The sequence below is a fragment of the Mirounga leonina genome, unplaced genomic scaffold, assembly GCF_011800145.1.
Source record: "Mirounga leonina isolate KUSES-001 unplaced genomic scaffold, KU_Mleo_1.0 Mir_174, whole genome shotgun sequence".
Taxonomy (NCBI): domain Eukaryota; kingdom Metazoa; phylum Chordata; class Mammalia; order Carnivora; family Phocidae; genus Mirounga; species Mirounga leonina.
Genome location: NW_023270451.1, coordinates 82411202 through 82428777, shown reverse-complemented (window position 1 = coordinate 82428777; position 17576 = coordinate 82411202). Strand labels below are relative to the sequence as shown.

At 36.7% G+C, this 17576-nt stretch overlaps 1 protein-coding gene across 1 annotated transcript in view; it reads right to left on the bottom strand.

Annotated features, from left to right (window-relative positions):
- The window catches only part of CNTNAP2 (contactin associated protein 2), a 1539511-nt gene that overhangs the window by 759360 nt on the left and 762575 nt on the right, over positions 1–17576 (bottom strand). The window lies entirely within an intron of this gene.

The following is a 17576-nucleotide window of genomic DNA, read 5'->3' as shown; positions in this document are numbered from 1 at the left end:
CCCCCTCCCCTCTAGAACCCTGTTTGTTTTTCAGAGTCCATCGTGTGACTTATATTTCATAACTGGAAGTTTGTAGCTCTTAAACCCCTTTATCTATTTTGCCCATCCCCCCACCCCACTCCCATATCTTCATAAGAACCACCTACAAGGTCCTCCATTGGATTTTGCCCCTTTCCCATTCTACAGAAACAAAAGATCTTCTCATTGTTCTCTGCACACACCACACTTGCCCGATCTCCCAAATGGAAAGAAAAAATATTGGGAACTGTTATTATCTGAAACTGAGGTAAGGAGTTTTCTCTTTCCTTTTATTACATCTTCAAACCTGCTTTTATTTAATTATATATAGGCTATTGATTTCTCTATGTTAAAGTTATTCCCTGCTATTTTATTAAATTATCTCTTTGTATCTAGTAGTTGTTCCATTGATTTTTCTCAGTTTCTCAGATAAATAATCATATCATCTACAAATAGAGGTAGTTTTATCTCTTTCTTTCAAGTTCTATACCTCTAATTGCTTTCTTTGTTATCTATCTCCAATAGAAAGTTAAATTGTAGTAAAAATAGTGGGCAGCATCACCTCGTTCCAGTGGGAATGCCTCTAGTGTTGTCCTTTATGGTGGATGCTAGCTGAATGCTAGCTTTTGGAGATAGAAATATAGATTTAGGTATGGATATAGATGGACACACAAACATAAAATCATGTTAAAGAAGTATTCATCAATTCCTATTTAACAATGATTTTCCTGTTTTTGCTTTTTTTATTTTTAAAAACTGGTATTGAATTCTGTCAAATTCCTTTTCAACATCCCTGGGAACTGTTTTCTCATTGGCTTTATTTATATGATGACTCATATTCATTAGAGTTCTTACTGGTGAATCACTTTGTCTGGAAGAATCCTTGTGTGTTTGTGATATAATATTTTTTATAATGTGCTGTTGAATTCTGTTTAATCTTATTTTATTTAAGATGTTTGCATTGATGCCCATACATAGGTGAGAGTGGTCTGAGGTGGGTTTTTTTTTTTTTTTTTGGCTTTGTTTTGATAAAAATCTTTGTCAGATTTGCCATTGTTGAAATTACTTCACTAAAAGCATATGGAAGTTGTCCACTATTTCTATGCTCTGAGAAAGTTTAAATCAAGCTTTTCTTTTTTTACCCATGGCTTTATTCAAGCTTCCAAAAAGGTATTTGTTCATTTAAATTGATTTAAACTGGTATGATGGGGCTAGAAATGGAGAAATATGTCTTAGAGACTGTAAATAGCATGAGTTTTTGAGACTGAATGATCTGAAAACAGTGAATTCTGGCATTGTTAATTATTACATGTATAACGTGAGCAAATTACTTAATTTTTAAAAGTCTTTGGTTACTCACTATTAAATGGCAATTATAATACCTAACAAGTTTATAGTGATAATTTTACTTTTGTTCTATTAGTGCACACAGAGATACTGAAATTATTGTTGTATATTACCGATTCCTGATTTCAGGGATTATTCAATTTATAAAGGGTTGAAGAGAGATTAAGACAAAAATGAAAAAGCATGGAGTAGAAGCTTACACGAACGAAGTCTACCTCTGTGATATTAAGCTCCTCCTACTTTTAGAAGATGTAGAGCACTTAGTATTAATGAGATGGGTGATAAGAATGTCAAAGTTGAGGACAGGGATGCATATCTATCACTACAGACGAATATTTCCTGAGGTCATCAGAGCCACACAAAGGTCAGCTTCTACAGGGCAAGCGGTCAATTCTTGCACACCAAAAATAAGATTAAAGACCATGATCCTGTCAAATGGGGGATTGGTTTCTCAATGGGATTTTAAAATACAGATCTTTTGCAGTGAGCACTGGCAGACACAGTGTTATTAAAGGTCATCAGGATGTTTTCTTAAAGTTGCAGTGTTGGCAGCTTTATCATGAGCTCTGACCCTTCAGGTATATCTGCTGCAGGACTTTTATTAAAATCCTGTTCACTTCACTTGTGTCAGAAAAGAAAAGCTAAGGCTTCTTGAAGGTTAATAGGCTCCAGGAGAAGCTTTCTTTTAGCCATTCTGGTGTTCGGTTTATAAACCACCCAATGCACCCCTGATGAAGCAGCACCAATCCTGCTTAGATTTTAAATCCTTAAATTAAATTTTGTTGTGTTCTTGAAGTCAGAGGGCAAATACTCAGAAATCACAGCCCTGTGGAGAAACTGTCCTGGCAATGTTGATATACTTGTGATTTTGCTCAAATATAAAACTATAAATATATGTCCTATATTATAACTCTAAATCAAAACAATGACAATCACAGAACACTCTATAATTCTCTAGAAGAGGGGAGAGCCTTGTATAAATGATGACAATTCATAAAACAAGAGGAAGGCATAGCCCTGGTTGAAGATATATTCCACTTAAACTAGAAGTCCTGTTACAAAATAAACAAAACCTAAGATTTAAAAACCACCAAAAATCACCAAGAATCTTAATTCTATGTTTGAATTGGAAATATATGGTATGGGACAATATTTTAACAAGTGTAAGACTAAGGTAAGATTAAACAAAGCATCAGTGCTTAGCATATGTGAGCAGGAAACATGTACTGAATTAATATACGAAAGAACACATCAAAAATGAGCAAATCCTTTGCTGATGTAAAATTATATGAGTTTGATTTAAGTGCAAAATGCTTTGAATTAGAGAATTTCTTAAGATGTATTTTTGCTCCAGTGTTACAGGTCAGTTCTCTTAAAGAACAAATAATAGACAATGATGTATCTCAGGTGCCTATTTCATAAATTTTTACTTTCCTACTAACTATATATAGAAAGAATATATTTCTCAAAAAATTCATAATGAAAACAAACATACTTTGGTCTTACTTCCACTTCTCACTTTAAAACACATTGAAGGGTTTTTCATAGTTCTTCAATTCTAGAATTTTTCTCTGGATTCTAGATCTTGTCAGTGAGAACCAAAGAATTGTTTTCAGGCTCACTTATACTAATGGTTTGGACACATCACTTAAATAATCTGAATCTAGGTTTACTCTCTTGTAAAATGAGGAATATGGTGCCTAATTCGTATGGTTCGTTGTGAGAATTAAAAGTCAAAATTTATCTAATTATTGAGTGCTTCCTATGAACCACGCCCAGGACAAGGTTCTAGGAATCCAAAATTAGTAAGACCATTTCTTTGCATTCTGATGAGGAGAGTACAGATGAGTAAAGTGATAGTTACAGAAGCATGAGGACAGTGTCTTCACCGGAATGCTATGCTCTTCTCTCCCAGGAGACGGAGGAGGTACAGAGAAGCTGCCATGACAATGGCTGATTGTTCCTGGCGTATGGGACTGGTGAAGGCATTACTGTTTGAATTGTTAGCAAGGAAAAGTTTACCAAGAAGAAAGAGTGTTGGTGTGAATAGAAACTATGAGACTGAAAGAAGCTCTATCCTTCCAGGATGATCACTGCAGGCAACCTACTGAGCACAAGACAAAAGACTGTGTGGTTGTAGGTTGCCAACAAGGACCACGCTTGCAGATCCGTATAGGTGATTCTCCACGCTAGATGAGAACATCACTCACAGACCTGCTGAGGGGCTCAAGGAAAGCATGAGAGGATAACTCAGGAAGCCTTTTGAGTTCTACATTTGCATTTCTCTTTGAAAGAAATATGCTCATTACAAATAGAATGCAGGTGTCTATTGCATTTTGCACCTTGTTAGGGTTTCCTCTTGCAGAGAGCTAGAGAGATATATTCATATTTGATGTGTTATCCTTTCAACAGGTATATGAGTATTTCACACATTAAATAATTTGTCCTGCTGGTCCATTAGGATTCTCTGCTCTATCAAAAACCGAAGGAAAAGTGCTTTTAAAAGAAATATCTTTATCTTCCTATAGCATTGTAAAATTACTACAAATTTCATGATTTAGCCTATTTGCTCATATTTAGCACATATGAGCAAAATGATGCTCAAGGTCCTTAATTATTTAGAAGAGTATATTACCATGGCTTAGTATATACACAATCATACAAGGGATAATAGAAGAAATTAACAATAGATTCCAATAAAAGAAGTTACCTGATAGAACAGAAACAACTATGTAGACATATAGAAAGCTAAACCTCAAATTAAATTTTACATTAAAAGCAATTTAACTTTATTTTTATTGCTTATAAATTTTTGTAAATAGACATTTTCAGGTTGTATCCTAGACTGAGTTATTTGTGACACCTCTCCCCTGTCCCTGTTGTTTCATTATTTATTTGTGTATCTAAACATATATAACTTAAAATACAAAGATATTTCTTCTGTCATTAGAACATTTTCTATTTATCATCATAGACATCATCTAAGAGAAGACCAGGAAACATTTTTGTCAACTGCTTATGTATTTGTTCAGAATTTCTAGTAAGAATTGATTATCTGATATTAATAGGGAGTGCAAAGATATATGTAACTCGTTTGTTTTCACTTAGGATTGATTAGTGCTTATGTACCTTTAAGTAAGAATGCCCTAGATTCTTATGCAGAGAGATAATGTAGGGAAAAAAATAACTGTTAAAATTAAAAAAGAAAACCTCTGTAGATGTAAATTTTTTAATTCGATTTAGAACTCAATGGATTCTAATCTAACAGTCTGGAGATAATTCCTCTTAAATATTAACTTTCAAAAATAAAACTAAAAAATGAAGATTATTTATATTTTCAGAAACAGAGAAGATGAGGAAATATAAATACCACATATCACATGTCATTTGCAGGTCACCAACACTAATTTAATTTTAAAAGTTGCATTATTGAATTCCTGGCATTCAATGGCAAAGGACATTTACTTAAATCAACCACATTATTAATTATTTTCTTATTTTTTAAGAGCTATTCATAATTCATGGACAAATTGAGAGAATCTACAACACAAGGATTTGCGTTTTTATTTACTTGTTTATTTGTTTACTTTAGATTTTTAAAAAAAAATTATTTGAGAGAGAGAGCGAGTGAGCAGGGGGAGGGGCAGAAGGAGAGGGAGAGAGAAAATCCCAAGCAGACTCCCCACTGAGCATGAAGCCAGATAGGGGGCTCTATCTCAGGGTCCCGAGATCACGACCTGAGCTGAAATCAGAAGTTGGAAGTTTAACCAACTGAACCACCCAGGCGCCCCAAGAATTTACCTTTTTAAAAAAATTATTTACAAATATATTTTTTATGTTAAAAGCACTGCAACATATTGGAGTGTGGGGAACAGTTTTTGTAATGGAACTTGCATTAGTTATGACTCTCCTGCTATTGGCCCTATTTATAATTTAATTTCTAGAACATTCTGTAAATATGTTACCTTTATTTAGATAAATTTTCATTGCAGAATATTAGAAAAAGAGAAAATGTAAAGGAGGAAATAAAAATTGGTGTAAATCCTACAACCTTGAATATGGTCATTGTAAACATTTTGGTGTATGTTTTATATCCTTTTTTTTCTAAGTATGTTCATAAACAGATATATATTCGTATACATACATGTGTGTTTATGCTATGGACTGAGTGTTTGTATCCCCCCCCGAATTTGTATCCCCCCCCCTGAATTCAACTATGCTGAAATCGTAACCCCCAAGGTGATGGTATTAGGAGGGAGGGGGTTTAGGAGGTCATAAATATGGAGCCCTCATGAATGGGATTTCTGTCCTTATGGAAGAAATCCCAGAGAGCTAGCTTACCCCTTCCCCCACATGAGTTTACAGAGAAAAGACAGCCATCTAGGAAGCAGGCTTTCATCAGACACTGAATCTGCTGGTGCCTTGATGTTGGACTTCTCAGCCTTCAGAACTGTGAGAAATAAATTTCTGCTGTTTATAAGCCACTCAATCTATGGTACTTTTTTATAGCAGCCCAAAGAGACTAAGACAGTGTAAATCAATCTATTCACAGGTAGGAATACATGAGTGCAAGAATATGCAAATGTGTTATTTACACATCGTTCTCCAAAACGTCTCTGAAATCTAACCACCTGCCTGTATCTGTTGGCTCTGTCATGGTTGAAATGACAAGCAACCCTTACTTGATCCATAGCTAAATCTGTCCTCGAATCTGGTCTTCATTTGGAACCACAGTGATTTTTTAAAATAAAAACTTGATGGTACTGCTTCCCTACTTAAATTCCTTTTCTTTACTTTTACCGCACCTAGGATAAGGTAGAAAACCTTAGCATAGCTTACAAGGCCCTGCACAATCTGGTCCCTGCCCAGCTCGTCAGCTGTAAGCCATCCCATTCCCCTCTTTGATCCTTCCTGTCTAATCACACTGACCTTGCTTCTCGTATCAGATGACTAGAAGTCCTTTTACCCTCACATGCTACCTCCTTTATGTAGAAGGCAAAAGATTTATCTCATATGGCAATTAATGTCCAGGGAAAATATACACTAAATTTTGCCCATAGCTGACCTTGTTCTCAACATAAGTCCCTACCAGCTGGTGTGTGCAGTAAGAATTTAACTAAGTAATTACTCTGCATTAAAGCTTAGTCGGATTTGATCATTTAAACAGTCTCTTGAGGTGGTGTTCAGTACTCTTGGGAGAAACTGTCTTCTTTCATTGTCTCATTGTAAGGAAGATAAGAGGTTAGTTCAATTTGTCCATAGTCATGGCTATAAATAGTGGCAGACTTGGATAGGTCTCTAACTTCCTAAACCTCCCTTCTGCTGATTTCATCACTGATGGCATAGACCCATTAAATTTTGGTATTTAAGGTCTCAGATAACCACAAAACATTCCAGTAAAATAAGCAATAACGGTTTTCAGGAATACTCTTAAGTAGCAAGGCTTTCCCAGCTGACATATGAAGAAAAGAATCCCATGTCATTGCATTTGAATGAAAGCTGTAACAAACAGCAGCATAAGGGAACTAAAAAGAATGTCAATAGAAGGAAGACTGCCCTGTTAAAATCTAGAAAACAAGACACAGTAGCTTAAAAATCAAACAGGGTTTATCCAGAGAGAGAGAGAGAGATGCAGAAACACACACAGAAATAAAAAGAGAGTATGTTTTGTTCTGAGGACTGTGCGCCCGGCAGCCTGGGCACCACTCGGAGGGCTCTGGGCTGGAGTGGTGGGCAGTGTAGCTGATTTTCTCAGACCCAAATAAAATATCTATTGCAACCCCACAGATCTTTGTTCCACTATTTTTTCCTAATGAAAGAGTCATCTAAAAAAGTTAATGCAGCTCCCAATTAATTTCATGTCATGAACAGAATATTCTGAAAGGAGGATAAAATAATTCTGGACCCCCTTAGATGTATTTTTCACAAATTAATAAGCCAACACATGCCAGTTGAGAATTTATAAAACTAAGAATGACAGCTTACATTTTGTGTCAAGCAACGTTCTAAGACTTTTCATCCTCACAACACTGTAAGTGAAATACAACTTTTACCTGTAACGACCAATAAAGAAACTGAGGCAGGAGGCTGTTCTGATAAATCTATCAACATAAAATGTAATGTGAAAATACAGTTTCTGGATCTGGAATTCTGAGACCAAATCTGCAATGTGGTTTCCTACCCAAGTTTTCGGAGCCTCCAGAAGGTCTCCAGTAACATAGTCTCTCACTAAGGTATTCTTTATCACAAAGCCAAAAGGATGGACAGAAACAGCACCATCTTTTATCAGTCTTCAAGCATTCGTAAAGCAGGAAGTCAGTCCCTGGTGAAAGGACAGGTCAGAGAGATAAGCCTCCTGCCAGGCATCCTTTACCTAGACTCACTTTCCATACCTGAACTTCTCTCCTGAACTCACTCCCTCCTGGATCTTCTTTGATTTCTACCCAGTAGCTCTCTTTGTTGGGATGGAGTGTTTTGAAAAACATTTATCATTAAATGATGTATATAAAGTCACCCCATCAGAGAGAACTTATAATGTAATTCTAATCACACAACAAATAAAATTTGGTGGTTGTAACTTCATTCTTAGCAACTTAGGGGAATGGTGCCAGTAAAAATAAGAAAATTAGACTGAAACAAAGAAGTCATGAGATTTCAAAAGCAAGCAAAGTCCTTTTCATAATAAAATATTAGGGAACATTTTTTAAGATTTGGAATTCTCTAGCCATTTTATTAAATCATTTTACTGATTTCTATTTTTTGAGGACAATTGTTCATAGAAAATTATTTGAAAGCTATGTCAAGACCCTGACACTCTGTTTTACCCTATGTTGGGCTCCATTGTATTGATATTTTATGCTGTCAAACTGTATTGCATTTTTTTGTTGGGAAAGTGATCAGGTTAATTACTGCTGTGTTTCTTTGACCATGTTCCTAATCCAGCAATCCTGTCCTTTGAAGGGTGGAATGTATTTACCACCCACACATACATAATAATTTCCCAGGGACCTTCAAAAAGATGATCGATACCCTTGCCTTTGCGTGTCTGTTCTTTTAAGTGACTTATGGGTGCAAAGCTAAAATCATACAAAACCTTTTCACTGGAAATAGAAAATGCAAATGGTGGATGGGAGTCTGAGATCCAAAGAATAAAAACAAACAACAATCAGGAATGAGGGGCTAAGAAATGCAACTGGCAGATCTCTGCTTCTTGGAGAAGCTGATCTTGAAACAGAATTACAAGTTGCCTTCCTAACAAGTCACTGCTATGTTTTTTTGAATGGTGTGTTGGATTACGTTCATCACAGTTTTAGGATTAGTGGATCTGAAGTTGCACCTTAAAGAGAACACAAAGCTACAACTCATCCATATGCACATTTGCCCATCTCTCTCAGGTCTACACAGGGATTTAATTTTGAAAATATTGCCATGTCCTGAATACTAGAATCCAAAAAGAGCTGGAAAGGATTTACAAATTAATGCTAAATCTTGAATCCCAGGAAATGTAAGAAACTTTGCTAATGTCACTGGGCTAAGAAAAATTCAAGGTCTGTTGTAATTGATTGCCTAAGATGATGGAGCAGCTAAACAGTGACTGGAGAAGTTGAGGGAATGAAGTTCTTTTTCCCAACTAAATGCCAAAGGTAACAATGTAAATAAATCTATGGAAAAGTTACAAATAAAGTTGTTTCTTTATTTGTATTAGTTTAGCTGTATCCATCTTTGCCTCTAAATCAAAGCATTAGCCTAGAACGTAGAGGTGAGGTCAGCAAAATGTCACCTTCCGAAATTTAGATTTGGTCAAACCAAACATATGTGTTTAACCAGCTGTCAAATACTTTGTTTTGGAACTAAATTGCTAATGAGCCTCTATATCCTAATGAAATCACAAGATCTGAGTGTCTCCAGACCTATCCAATCTTATAATGTTTGTGACCTAAAAAAAGACCACCACCATCACCACCATCACCATCACCAAGAGCACAACAAAAACACTGGTTAAGGGCAGGGGGAAGGAACAGAAAAATAAACATTTGTTATTTGGCATTGCCAGGCAAAAGAGACCCAGAAAACACAGATGTTGTATTGGAGCAGAAATTATTATTTAATCTATCAGAGCTGGAGTAAAATATTATTCAAAAATATCCAAATGGCTTTGCTTTCAGTTTAGTAAAGAAGTGATTATTAATTCAGAATATATGTCTGCTGGCAAAAGCAGCACTACAAAAGCATCGTAATGTCAGGATGTTTCACTGGAGCTTGAATATGAAAAGAGGTACAGGAACAGAAATAAACAAAAGGAATCACCGGAAGGAAAAGAAAGGAAAAGTCACTTGGCCCATCAGGTTAACAGATCAGGACGTACACAGACGGACTTCCAGGAAAGGCTCTCCATAAACCAGGAGTCAGAGTACACATATACAATGTAACGACCCTCCCACTCCAGGCTGTAACATGCCACAAACCCCCCATCCAAACTACAATAGTAGCCTTCCAGTGGGAAGAATAATCATCAAAGTCCAAAATGGAAAAACTTTAAACCCTTCTTGATACTAGGGGAATTTCTCCATACCTGTTGACTGAATGGAGAGTACATGAAAATTTAAGCATGGATCGTGAAACTTTATTCTACAATGAAAGCATTGAGATAGATGTAGAAAATGTGCCTAACAATGAGCACCAACACCCAGCAAGCCTTTTCCCTACCAGGTTAAATGATCATCTTGAATAAGGATTCATTAATCGAGTTGAGGGAGGGAGGATGAGGGTTTGTGATGTTAAATACTGTGTAGAGTCACTGAATAAATACGAATAAAGCATTTGCAGAATTAGTAAGTCATTATTTCTGATTCTTCTGCTCAAACATACTCTGATTACGGTCAATAGAATGATTGATAATTGTCAAAGAATGTTTTTTACAAGTTTCTCTTCTCAGGCACCAAATCCTATTTCCAAAACTCTTCTTATGGATTTGTTTACATTGGTTTTGAAATATCGGTGTATTTTTTTTGCCTAGCAAAATATCTCCATCAATATACTACGTGGTTAATTTTTAAATATATGAACAAATTAATTTTCCATGGAGGGATGTTTTATTTCTTATATCATGAAGATGAAATATAGTTGCTGCACAGAGTTTACAAGCAAAGTAATTTTGTCAAATGGCACAGTTTATAAAAACAAAATTCTTTCATTTGATTCTAAGAACTATTTTTTTCAGGCTATTTAAAATATCAATTTTCTTATGTTGAAAATGTGAGGCTACTGCCCTTAATTTTGTTCTGTCACACAAACTTTTTAACACCAAAATTTTGTGGTAATATTTGACTGGGGTTTTTGCTGCACAAATAGATCTATTTGCCACAAGCCCAAAACATGCAAGGAAATTAAGCAATCACTGAAACAAGCGATGCCAGAAGTAGGACTCACACTGTGGATGAAGGGTATGCATTTCAGGAGTTGTAGATTCACACATCCATAGCATTTTATAATTTAAAGAGAACATGAAGCACAGCTTGTTAGAATTCCCACCCCAAGTAGGAATCAGAAAGCCAGAACTCTCAAGAGCTCTTATAAATCATCCAATGCACCCCAACCCTTGTTGGATGAGAAAACCAACATTCATCAGGTTGATGAATCCATCTGCAGGTACACAGTAAGAAGAATTAGATCCTAGGCCTTCTGCCCCCTTGTGTTGCACCTATCTGAAGTCTTTTTAAGTGTTCTTAAGGACAGTCACTCACTGTTCCAGGAATATATTTCTAGAGCTTTCTCATCTTCCTAGTCTACTAATTTCATTTTGCCTAATACTCTTTCTTCCCTCGGCCTCAGTTCACCCATCTAAAAACCAACAAGAGAATCTTGACATTGTAAGAGTTTTTCAACCTAAAATATGATTTAGGAACCTCTTACTTGGTCATAGTACTTTCCCACATTGCAGGTTTTAAGATAATAGCTTTACTGAGGAGTTTAGAGTTGGATAATAAGTTGCCTGCCTCTCTTTACCCACAGATGGAAGAGGTTCCAGCTTCTTGGGTGGTAGGGAAGTGACACGTGGAGCAGTAGAAGTCCAGGTACCCCTGCAAGGTACCCAGGTCAGCTTATGAATACCACCGGGATGACTGTCCCAGAACAAGGTTCGCTGCATGCAGCCATCAGTGTGAGGACACAGCACCAGGGCCCGCTCACCCTGGCTGGAGGACACTGGGTACTGACGGTGACCACTGCTATGGCACTGGAAACAGTATGTTGTATGAAGTACCCAAGACATTTGCAAGCATGTGGACTGGACTTTAGAGACTTAGACAAAATGAAAAACATGTCTCCCTTGCTTCCCTCTATGCTCTATGCTGCTGATGTCCAGGCTTTTGCTCAGGGCAGTGTGCCCTCTGCCTACATACTTGTCCATACGAAGTTTTGGTCCTCTTTGTTTCATTCCACCTTATTATCATAAATCTTGAATTAGACACGCTTTTCCAATAGGCATGGCACCTCAGCAATCTCTCTCTTGCTGCTTTCTTTCCAACTGTGTGTAGAGGCCACACACTGTTTCCGTGATTAAACTAAATAAAAGCTAGGTGTTGAACAAGATGGCCTTCATGTTGCCCTCAGCTTGGCTAAACCTGAGACAGACTTCTTCCTGACTCGAGGCTCTTGCACCCCCTTTTCTCAGAGCGTTTACTTTAGAAAACTTGTAACTGTAAATCTTTTCTCTGCCCCATTGAGATGTAAATCTTAGAACGCCTCTTGCCAGTTCTACAACCCAGGAATGTTTTCCTAAGGACCCAGGGGATCATTCCTTTGAAATGTAATCCTTGAAAAAAAATAGCACCCCTATCTCCCAGTCTCTGTAGGAGGGTAGGATTCTAACTTCAAGGATCCTTGCTTCAAATTGTAAAACTATCTACTGTCATGAAGATAGTTTCCTTTCGGTAAAGTCGATTCATAAAGACAGATGACTTACACAGATTCCCCCATCCCAGCCCTTAAAAACTCCCCTGCCTTATAGATTTCATTGTTGTTGAGCTCAGACTGAGTTCTGGCCTCTCCCCACTATTGCAGTAGTCTTGAATAAAGTCTTTCCTGCCTGTTTAATTTTGTCCAGAGCAGTGTTTGCTTTGACAGCATTAATTGTGATTTTATCTCGCAGTTGTCTAACTTATATGCTTTTGGTTTTCCTATTGTTTTCTTAGTTTGTTTTCTTCTTTGGAAATAGGCTGATTTCCTTAGGTCATGTGATAATTAACAGTACCCTTCATGACTCTAAAGCATCATTATATTAAGAAAAAACTTTAATAAAGAACAAACTGGTGGTTGCCAAGGGGAAGGTGGGGGATGGGTGAAACAGGTGAAGGGGATTAAGAGTCCACTTATAGTGATGAGCACCGAGTAATGTATAGAATTGTTGAATCACTATATTGTACACATGAAACTAATATCACACTGCTTATGAATTATACTTGAATTAAAAAATAAATAAGTAATAACTTTAAAAATTTCTAGAACATGTTTGTTTTAAATTTCTTTATAAAAAAAATCAATCAAATTGGTTATCAACTCCTTGTCAATGTTTCTCAATGGACATATTTCCCTGGTTGGTCAATAAAGATATTTAATCTATTTGGCACATGCAAATATTCTTTTTTGTGAAGAATAAATCACCCAATAGCTTGATTGAACAATGAAATGAGATCTGTCAATTTTGCTAGTAGCTTCTAATCTTACTCCAGTTTCCCAGGTGGGGCTCCTCTGTAGGACAATGCTGGAGAGGGTACCATTACTTCCTGGTTCCCTTAGTGCTTGTAATATGTTCTAATTATAAATTAATAAATTGGCATATTTGAGTGGTAATATGTGAGCATTTTAAATCCCTATAAGAGCTGGCTATCAAAAAATAATGTAATAAAAAATACAAAGAAGGAGAAAGCTAAGACTTACCAAATACTTAAATTTGCCAGCCATTGTTCTAAATGCAGTATATGTGTTATGTCAAGAACTCAAATTAGCAACACTGGAGTAAATGCTATTATTATTCCCATTCTATAGATGAGGAAGCCATGGTCCCCAAAATGTAAATAAATTGCCCCAAACTATGCATCTAATGAACGGCAGAGCTGAGATTTGATAACCCAAGGAGTATAGCACATTCAACTATTACACTATCATGGCTTCTGGGCTTACAGCCTATCAACTTTAAATATGAAAAAAAAAAATGGCCAAATAAAGCAAAATATACAAAACTAGCTTAAATGGTTAGGTCTCCAATTATATCTTTGCTAAATCACAGTTACCCTTTAAAAAAAACAAGCAAGCAAACAAGCACACAAACAAACACAAGGTCTTTCTGTTCCTTCCTGAAGCCCATGGATAGGTGACCTCGGATCCTATTGCCCTATGGCAGTGGTTCTCAAAGTGTGCTTCCTGGATCAGCAACATCAGCATTACAAAATTGTTTGTTAGAAATGCAAATTATCGGGGCATTTGGGTGGCACAGTCTGTTAAGCATCTGCCTTAGGCTCAGCTCAGGTCATGATCCCAGGGTCCTGGTCCAGCCCCTGCATCTGGCTCCCTGCTCAGCGGAGAGCCTGCTTCTCCCTCTCCCTCTGCCTCTCCCCCCTGCTCCTGCAGGCCTGTGCTCTCTCTCTTGCTCTCAAATAAATAAATACAATCTTAAAAAAAAAAAAAAAAGAAATGCAAATTCCCCTTGCCCCTCCTACAGACGTACTTAATTCAGATAGCCGCACTGATTCTGATGCTTACTCAAGTTTGAGAATCACTGGTCTAGGCAAATCTTGGCAGGGATTCTTGTTCCACTGCTGCTGGGCTTTTCTGTTGAGTTATGACCTTAATAATACCTGGTAGTGATTTGTGGATTTCCAGCCTGAAGTGGGCTCCACTCATTTACTGTAGGAACCATGCTTTTTCTGGGCAGATTTTGATCTTAGAGGTGAAGAAACTTACATTTCAAAATCCTGGCATTCTCTATGTTACCCAGAACAGGCTTACACAAAAAAGCTGTCATCAGAATTAACTTTTGGATGAATCAATAAAATTATATCTACTTCTCCCTCCCCTATTGCCAAAGACTAAGAGTATAAAGGTATTGAGGACATTTGCAAGAATTCACAGTATATCCTGCCCACTCTACACACACACACACACACATACACACACCCCAGATACACAAATAATACACAAGATAATATGAGGTGTGATAGTTAAAAGGGAAGCTGATGCTTCAGGTAAATTCTATGGTCTAAAGAGGGAGAAGAAGAGGCTGGGCACCTGCCCAGAACCCTGGAGTTTGGTTTTCAGAGCATGGCAGACTGTGACTAATTTATCTGAAGTGCTATGACTTCCCAGAGTAGCAGGTGTCCTCATGTGCAACTAAAGGCACAAAACACTTTAAAAGAAATAAAAAAAAATTACTTCATGTTCCACTACCTTAGATAATCAAAACAGCTTTCCTTCTTGTCCTTGTCAGCCTCTGCTCATTAACATAGATACATCAGTTATATGCAGAACAGGCATAACCTTCATTTTTGAATATGTTAAAAGTACATATAAAACCAAATATAGATGGAAGATATGAATCATTAAATATGAATTTATTATTATTATTATTATGGATTTCTTTTTTCCTTGGAAAAGCACTAGAGAATTCCATCTCTCTCAATATAGAAATCAGAAGGGAGAATTCAAACTTTAGAACAAGATAGATACACCAGCCTAAATATCTTGGTAAGCAACATTTCAATTTAATTTTGAAATAAACGTGGAGGGATTTAAAAAAATACTCCACATTACTATTATGGGGGAAAAACCCAGGATTTTATTCTAGCAGTCATGCACAGGATTCTGTTTTCTTGTAGCTACTTTAAATTAACATATAAAAATAGCAATTGTTATTTGAAGGGAAAAATATTTGCTAAGGCATTAAGTTCAGCCACTGTGGGGTATTATACTATAGCTATTAACAAACACAGAGAAGGCATAACCCTGAACATGAAGACCAGATGAATAGTCATCAATAACTTACATTTCCACTTTCTACTCTCAGTTCTAACCTTTCTGGCTCTGTGACCTTCAATAAGTTTTAATATCTCTCCTTCACTTTTTTGCTATTAGCTTTTCATGATTTTAGTGGACTGACAATGTACTTCTGGAGTATGAAAAAGTTTCCCAATACTTTGAAGTGCATATGTTACTTAAAATGACAACAAAGCATTGTTACTTTAATAGATACTAATTTCATGGTTCTTAAATGTTCAAATACGTCCAAATTTTGCCACTGTTCCTACCTAGATCATAAAATATGAGAATGTATCAAAGAAAAGGATTTGCTTTTAGATTTTGATATTTCAACCCTCTGTTAGACAAATTCACAGAGTTCTGGATATAAACACAGCAACTGTCTACCCACAGGCAGTTGGCAAACACCCGCAGGCACACCATTTTACTGTAGTTTGTAGGACATGGAGGAGAAAGCAGGCTCCCAAGAAATTCCAACTGATGTGAAAATACGAAAATACGTTGAAAATTTCATAGGTAACATTACATGCCAGCATGAAATTCACAACTTGTCTTTCCAAAACAAGTGTCAAATTCAGTATTCAACATTTTTGCCCAAAAGGTCTCTTTCTTATTGATTCACCAAGCAAACATGAGGCTTCACTCTTGTCACCGAGGGAATGTTCCAGGATGACCTGAGGATCACAGCCCTTTCCTCTGATGATCCAATAGTAAAGTAAACACACTAGGACCAAATAAACTACTATATATTGCCTACAACTATATTCCCACTCTCAACAGCTACAGGTAGAATTTTCAGTTTAAAACCTGTGAAATTTTGTGGACAAAGTAAAATTTCAAATAATTGATTAATGCATTTACCACTTAAACATTTTTTTCTTAAACTGTAAGGTGTGTAGTATTCACCCAAGGAATTTAACAATGTCAAAAAACAGTATTTGAGATGCTAGTGGGAATTTAAATTATGATGTACAGGAAGTGGCATGACACAGGGGAAAGATACTGTACCTTGTGGATGACCAGTCTATGGAGGATTTTTTAGTGTGGTGTTGATTTCAAATTCCTGTGCTATTGGTAGGCAAGGCAGCAACCCATGAGCCTTCCTCCCTTCCTTTCTTTCTGTTTAATCATACACATCGCTGCAAGGGATGCATGTTTTACAGTTTATTCCTTACATACTTGTTTAAAGTCTATTGAGTGTAATAAATATTCAAATACTCCAAATGCATATTCAGTGAGTTAGGTTATGTGCAGAAGGAATGGAGCACAGTTCTAAGACAGCATAAAACAAGAGAGGTGACTTTGGGGGTGCAGGGAAGGCCTTTTGGGAAAGTGACGCCTGATCAATGTTCTGGAGGATGAAAAAGGTTATGTGAAAGGGGCATTCCAAGCACTGAGTGATAGGGGGAAGCATGTGACTTCAAGAAACTGTGCCTGTGGTTTAGAGATGGAGGAGGGGAGGGGAGAAACGCTCTGAAATAGTCAGGTGCTATCAGCAAGGTCCAGATATGGTTTCCTGGTTCTCACCAGACAAATCTTCCCCATCCCCTGGTTTTACTGAGCTATATCTGGTATATAACATTGTGTTAATTTAAGATGTACAACACAAGGGTTTAATATATATAGATAGATCTATCTATATATGTATGTTGTGAAATGATCAGTACAATAAGTTACCATCCATCACCTCACATTGTTACAAATTTGGGGGAGAGGTAAGAACTTTTAAGATCTACTCTGTTAGTGACTTTCAAATATACCATACAGCATTGTTAGCTGTGGTCACCATGTTGTACAATACATCCCCAGAACACAATAATCTTATAACTGGAAGTTTGCATCTTTTGACTTCCTTCACCCATTCTCCCCACATGCTGCATGTCTCTGGCTACCACCAATCTGTTCTGTTTCTAGGAGTTCATTTTTTCTTAGATTCCACATGAAAGTGAGATTATATAGTATTTGCCTTTCTCTGTCTGACTTATTTCACTTAGCATAATGCCCTCAAGGTCCATCCATGTTACTGTAAATGGCAGGATTTCTTTCTTTTTTATGGCTGAATAATATTTGGGCCAGGTAATTCTTTGTTGTGTGTGTGTGTGTGTGTGTGTGTCACATTTTCTTTAGCCATTCATTAGCTGATGGACACTTAGATTGTTTCCATATCTTGGCTATGGCAA